Genomic DNA, 6,183 nt, shown 5'->3' on the forward strand with positions numbered 1-6,183 from the left:
GTGTGCATGCTCAGTCACTCAGTCATGTGTGATTCTTTATGACCCCATGGACTGTAGCCCACCAGGCTCCTCTGTCCATGGAATTTTCCAGGCAAGAATACTGGAGCAGGTGGCCATTTCCTACTCCAGGATCTTCCCGACTCAAGGATCAAACCCCCATCTTCTGGGGCTCCTGCACTAGCAAGAAGATTCTTCACCACTAACGCCACCTGGGAAGCCCCAGTAGAAGATCACTCAGCCATAAAAAGAATGCAAGAATGAAATAATGCCATCTGAAGCAACATGGATGGACCTAGATGTTATCATAGTAAGTGAAGTAAGTCAGACAAAGACAAATATCATATGCCATCACTTATATGTGGAATCTAAAAAAGATACACATGAACTTATTTACAGAATAGAAACAGATTCACAGACATAGAAAACAAATTTATGGTTACCAAAGGGGAAACAACGGGAGGGATAAGTTAGGAGTTTGGGATTAACAGATACAAATGACTGTATCTAAAATAAACAATGAGGTCCTACTGTATGGCACGGGAATTATATTCAATATCTTATAATAAACTTTAATGGAAAAGAATCTGAAGAGAATATATATATGTTTATATATATATCTCCACTAAAAAACGGGTAAAAGACTTGAATAGACATTTCTCCAAAGAAGATATTCAGTTCAGTTCAGTCACTCAGTCATGTCCAACTCTTTGTGACCTCATGGACTGCAGCACACCAGGCTTCCCTGTCCATCACCAACTCCCAGAGTTTACCCAAACTCATATCCATTGAGTCGGTGATGCCATCCAACCATCTCATCCTCTGTTGTCCCCTTCTCCTCCCACCTTCAGTTTTTCCCAGCATCAGGGTCTTTTCCAACTAGTCGGTTCTTCGCATCAGGTGGCCGAAGTATTGGAGTTTCAGCTTCAGCATCAGTCCTTCCAATGAATATTCAGGACTGATTTCCTTTAGGATTGACTGGTTTGATCTCTTTGCAGTCCAAGGGACTCTCAAGAGTCTTCTCCAATACCACAGTTCAAAAGCATCAATTCTTCGGCACTCGGCTTTCTTTATAGTCCAACTCTCACATTCATACATGACTACTGGAAAAACCATAGCTTTAACTAGACAGACGTTTGTTGGCAAAGTAATGTCTCTGCTTTTTAATATGCTGTCTAGCTTGGTCATAGCTTTTCTTCCAAGGAGCATGCATCTTTTAATTTCATGGCTTCAGTCACCATCTGCAGTGATTTTGGAGCCCAAGAAAATAAAGTCTCTCACTGTTTCATTGTTTCCCCATCTGTTTGCCGTGAAGTGATGGGACCGGATGCCATGATCTTCATTTTCTGAATGTTGAGTTTTAAGCCAACTTTTTCACTCTCCTCTTTCACTTTCATCAAGAGGCTCTTTAGTTCTTTGCTTTCTGCCATAAGTGTGGGTGTCATCTGCATACCTGAGGTTATCGATATTACTCCCAGCAACTTTGTTTCCAGCTTGTGTTTCATAAAGGCCAATAAACACATGAAAAGACATTTAACATCAAGAATCATAATGGAAATGCAAATCAAAACTACACTGAGATACCACTTCATACCGTTAGACTGGCAATCATCACAAAAACAAAATAGCAAGGAGAGGATGTGGAGGAATTAGAATATTTGATCACTGTTGATGGCTTGTAAAATGGTCCAACTGCTGTGGAAAACAGTTATAGTGGTTCCTTAGGAAACTAAACATAGAATTAACATATGATCCAACAATTCCACTTCTGGATATATACCTAAAATAACTAAAAGCAGGGGTCATGATTAGCTATTTGTATACCCACAGTCATAGCAGCATTTTTCACAATAGGTAAAATATAGGTGCAGTCCAAGTGCCAATCTACAGATAAAGGGAAAGGTAAAATATGGTGTATATATATATACAATGCAATATTCAGCTTCCTTCGTACCGTCAGGACATTATGCTAAGTGAAATAAGCCCATCACAAAAAGACAAATACTATATAATCCCACTTACATAAGTTACTTGGAGTAATGAAAATCGTAGAGACAGAAAGCAGATTGAAACGGGAGTTGTTTAATGGATACAGAATTTCAGTCTTTCAGGATAGAAAGAGTTATAGAAACGGATTGTCTTGGTTTCACAACATTATCAACGTATTTTTGACAATTCCTCATTTTCTCAATGTATTTAATACTACTTAACTGTACACTTAAAATCGTTAAGATGGTAAATTTTTTAGGTTTATTTTACCAGAATAAAAAAAAAAACAAAAACCAGAAAAGAAAATTGTCCACAGGGAAACTCCGAACTAACAGAATATTTTCACGTATTGACTCTACCTATCTTATTTAGGGTGAGAGGAGGTAGTTCTTTCTCCCAAGATGGGTAAAAGATTGACTTGTGTAACTAAATTATGGGTCCAGGGAGACAAAACCTCAACTCAGTAACCAATATAAATGTTTTAATTATTATTCTTCCTGTTTGTCTTCTTTAAAGTCATCCCGTAGATAAAACAAAAATGCTTACTTCCCCGCACCGCCCCCCCTCCCAGATGTAACAAAAAAACTTCTGGGTCAGGAATGTTTTGACTACATGCTTGCTTTATACATTACAATTCTATTTGTTATATGTGTGCTTTAATGCACAGTGAAGCTGAATATTCTGATAGTTTCATGCTCAGTTTTCTATTCTGGTTTTATATTTTTGGCTTCTCTTTGTTACCTTAGGGTTTTTCCTTATATACAAGTCCCTCAACACATTTCAGTTTATCTGACCTTTGAGGAAGAGTTTTTACACATACTCAGTTTCTACCCGATTGGAATTGTTAGCTTGGATGAAAACAAAACAAAAACAAAACTGAGGGGGACTTTTGCTTCATGCCAGGATGTGGTAAAGAGACTGAATTCACACTGTCATGTTAAACAAACAAAAATAGACAAAATGTATGAGAAAAAAGGTGTATCCTCCTTTTTATGCTGTAACAGACTACCGCAAACTTTGTGACTTAAAGTAACGCCAACTTATTTTGCATTTCTGACAGTCAGAGTCTGAAATGGATCTCACTGGGCTGAAACTGAAGTGTTTGCAGGAAGATTTAGGGAAGAATCTGTTTCCTTGATTTTTCTAGATTGTGAGCCTGGAAAAGTGGCTTATGCCTTCATTAATATAGCTCCCTTCCATCTTCAGACGGCTCTGCTGCTGTCTTTACATCTCCTTCTCTGACTCTTAACCCTCCTGCATCTTATTTCACTTATAAGGATGCTTGTTATGACCTTGTTAAATCAATATTTCCTAATCATAGCAGAAGGTGTGCAGTGGTGAGCCACAGTTCAGCAACAGGCTACCAGAGAAGTTGAAATAGATTTATTACTTCTCTAGAAAGTACACGACACCCCTTGAGAAGCTACACGTTGAAGTCGAAGTGAAGGTGGGGAAGGAAGGCTATAGGGCCCGGGGCACATGCCTTGGTTTTAGGATCTGTGGGTGGAATGCTTTGGGCTTTCTGGCTTAGAACAGAGTGGTCAATTCAAACCAAAAGAAGCTGAGTTCTCGTAATTTTTTCAGAGGTCTTATCTAAAGGGCGTTCGAGACGGCCATGAGAGGTGGGGGAGAGGTTGGGGAAACTCATATCAAGGACTCACATTTGTTTGTGACTCTGCAGGGTCTTAAACTGATATTAGCCCCCCTCATGCAAGTGCAGGCCCTGGATAACAGCCTGCAGCAGATATATTACATAGAGAAGAAGAAAGATGGAAAAACCTAAGAGATTTCTTGTTGGAAATTATACAAAGTAGAATGTGGTGAAGTACTATATGTGAAACACTAAAAAAAAAAAAAATCCTGTCAACCTCACCTTCTAAACTCATTGAAAATATCTTTCAAAAAGGAAGGCAAGATACTTTGCTATATATACAAAGCTGAAAGAATTTAATGCCTGCAAAATTGTGCTGCAAGAAATACTAAAATAAATCCCCCAAGGAGAAGGAGACCGATAACAAGATGAAAACCTAAAACTACATAAAGGAATGAAGAGCACTGGAAATGGTGAAAATGTGGGTAAATATAAAATATTCTTTTCTTCCTATTTAAGATATTAAAAAATATATAATTGGCTGGCCAGTCTCAAGAGACTACTTATTATATGAGTCTATTTATCTGAAATGGCCAGAAGAGGTATGTCTGGAGAGACAGAAAGTAGATTAGTGGTTGTCAGGCACTGGTTGGGGGAGGGCAGGGGATAGGGAGAAAATGGAGAGTGACTGCTAATGGGTATGGGGTTTCTTTTTAGGGTGATGAAAATGTTCTAAAGTTGACAGTGATAAAAATTGCACAACTCTGTAAATATACTAAAGACCACATATATTGTGTTGCTGCCTGATATTTGCTGTACTAAGTGGGCTGTAGTATGTAAGAACTCTAAAGTATGGCCAAGAGAAAGAGTAAAAATTATATAGGGTGTTAATTTCTTACACAAAGAAATGGAAAATTCTGTTATATGTCAGACAACACTCCTAAATGAATGTCATATTTACCTCATGTCCTGATATATACATATACTAATACTACACTTAATATTTACATCAAATGCAAACGTTTATCTAATATTTGCTGATGATAAATTGTACAGAAGAGCAGCCCTGCAAGTTGTAGCCAAGACCAACGTTCTTTTGCTCCCTGATTGTTCGCTTCTGTGTAGTGCAGCATTCTTGCCATTAGGTGGCAGTCGAAATCAAGACAATGATTAAACTGTTCCCTTGTGGCTCAGCTGGTAAAGAATCCGCCTGCAACGCGGGAGACCTGGGTTCGATCCCTGGGTTGGGAACATCCCCTGGAGAAGGGAAAGGCTACCCACTCCAGTATTCTGGCCTGGAGAATTCCATGGACTATACAGTTCATGGGATCACAAAGAGTCTGACACGACTGATTGACTTTCACTTTCACCTTAAAGTGTACTGCTGCTGCTGCTGCTGTTGCTAAGTCGCTTCAGTCGTGTCCGACTCTGTGCGACCCCATAGACTGCAGCCCACCAGGCTCCCCCATCCCTGGGATTCTCCAGGCAAGAACACTGGAGTGGGTTGCCATTTCCTTCTCCAATGATTTATAATTTATATTATTCAGTGGACATGTTTCTGAGAAGTCTTGTGAAAATTGTTAAGATTCTAAATAATCCAACATTTTTTTAAACCAGAGTTATTTGACAAGGCAAATCAGCACCCATAAGAGATAAGTTCTTTTTTTTAAAGAAAGAAGCTTTCTAAAAACTGAAGTATCATATACACAAAATGCACAAAGTTAAGTGCTGCCAATTGGAAGTATCACTATAAAGTGAAAACACTTATATAAGCATCACCCAGATAAAGTGAAAGAACACTACCAGCATCTCAGAGGACCCCCTTGAGTTCCCTCCCAATCATTACCCTCTTCTCTCCAGAGTTAAACATTATCTAGACCTCTAACATTATATTTAGTTTTTCTTGCTTTGAGAAAATATACAAATGTAACTGTGTATTATATATTCTTTGTGTCTGGCTTCTTTCATTCAATATTTTTGTTACTTGTTGATGTATTTCATTCTTTTTTTTGGTAATTTATTTTATTATATTAATGTACTTCTATTTATCCATTCCATTACTGAAGGAAATTTGGGTTGTTTCTGGTTAGCTATTAGAAATAATTGCTGCTATGTACATACTTGTAGATGCCTTTTGTTGCACATATGAATGAATTATTTTGAGGAGATATCTAGAGGTAGAATTATTGGGTCATATAGCATGTGATAGCCCATTGTTCCACATTTTTACCAACATTTGGTATTATCAACCTTTTGAATTTTAACCATTCTGATATACATGTAGCAATCTTTCATTGCGGGGTTTAATATCCATGTCTCTGGTGTCTAGTAATATTAAACACTTTTTAATGTATTTATAGACTATTTGAATATTTTCTTAAGTGAAGTGCTGATTCAGGTATTTTGCCATTTTTTTATTGTGTGGTCTATTGTTTTATAGTTCCTTACATAGTCTAGATATGAGTCTTTTGTTGGGCATATATATTGCTAATATATTCCTTCATTCTAGGCTTTTCATTGTCTTAGAAGAACTTTTTGATAAATTTTAATGTAATTTATCATTTTTTTCCTTTATGGTTAGTGCTTTTTGTATCCTATTTAAAAAA

This window comes from Bos grunniens, chromosome 3, assembly GCF_055505025.1.
Source record: "Bos grunniens cultivar Pamir isolate PY7600 chromosome 3, Bosgru_T2T1.0, whole genome shotgun sequence".
Lineage (NCBI taxonomy): Eukaryota > Metazoa > Chordata > Mammalia > Artiodactyla > Bovidae > Bos > Bos grunniens.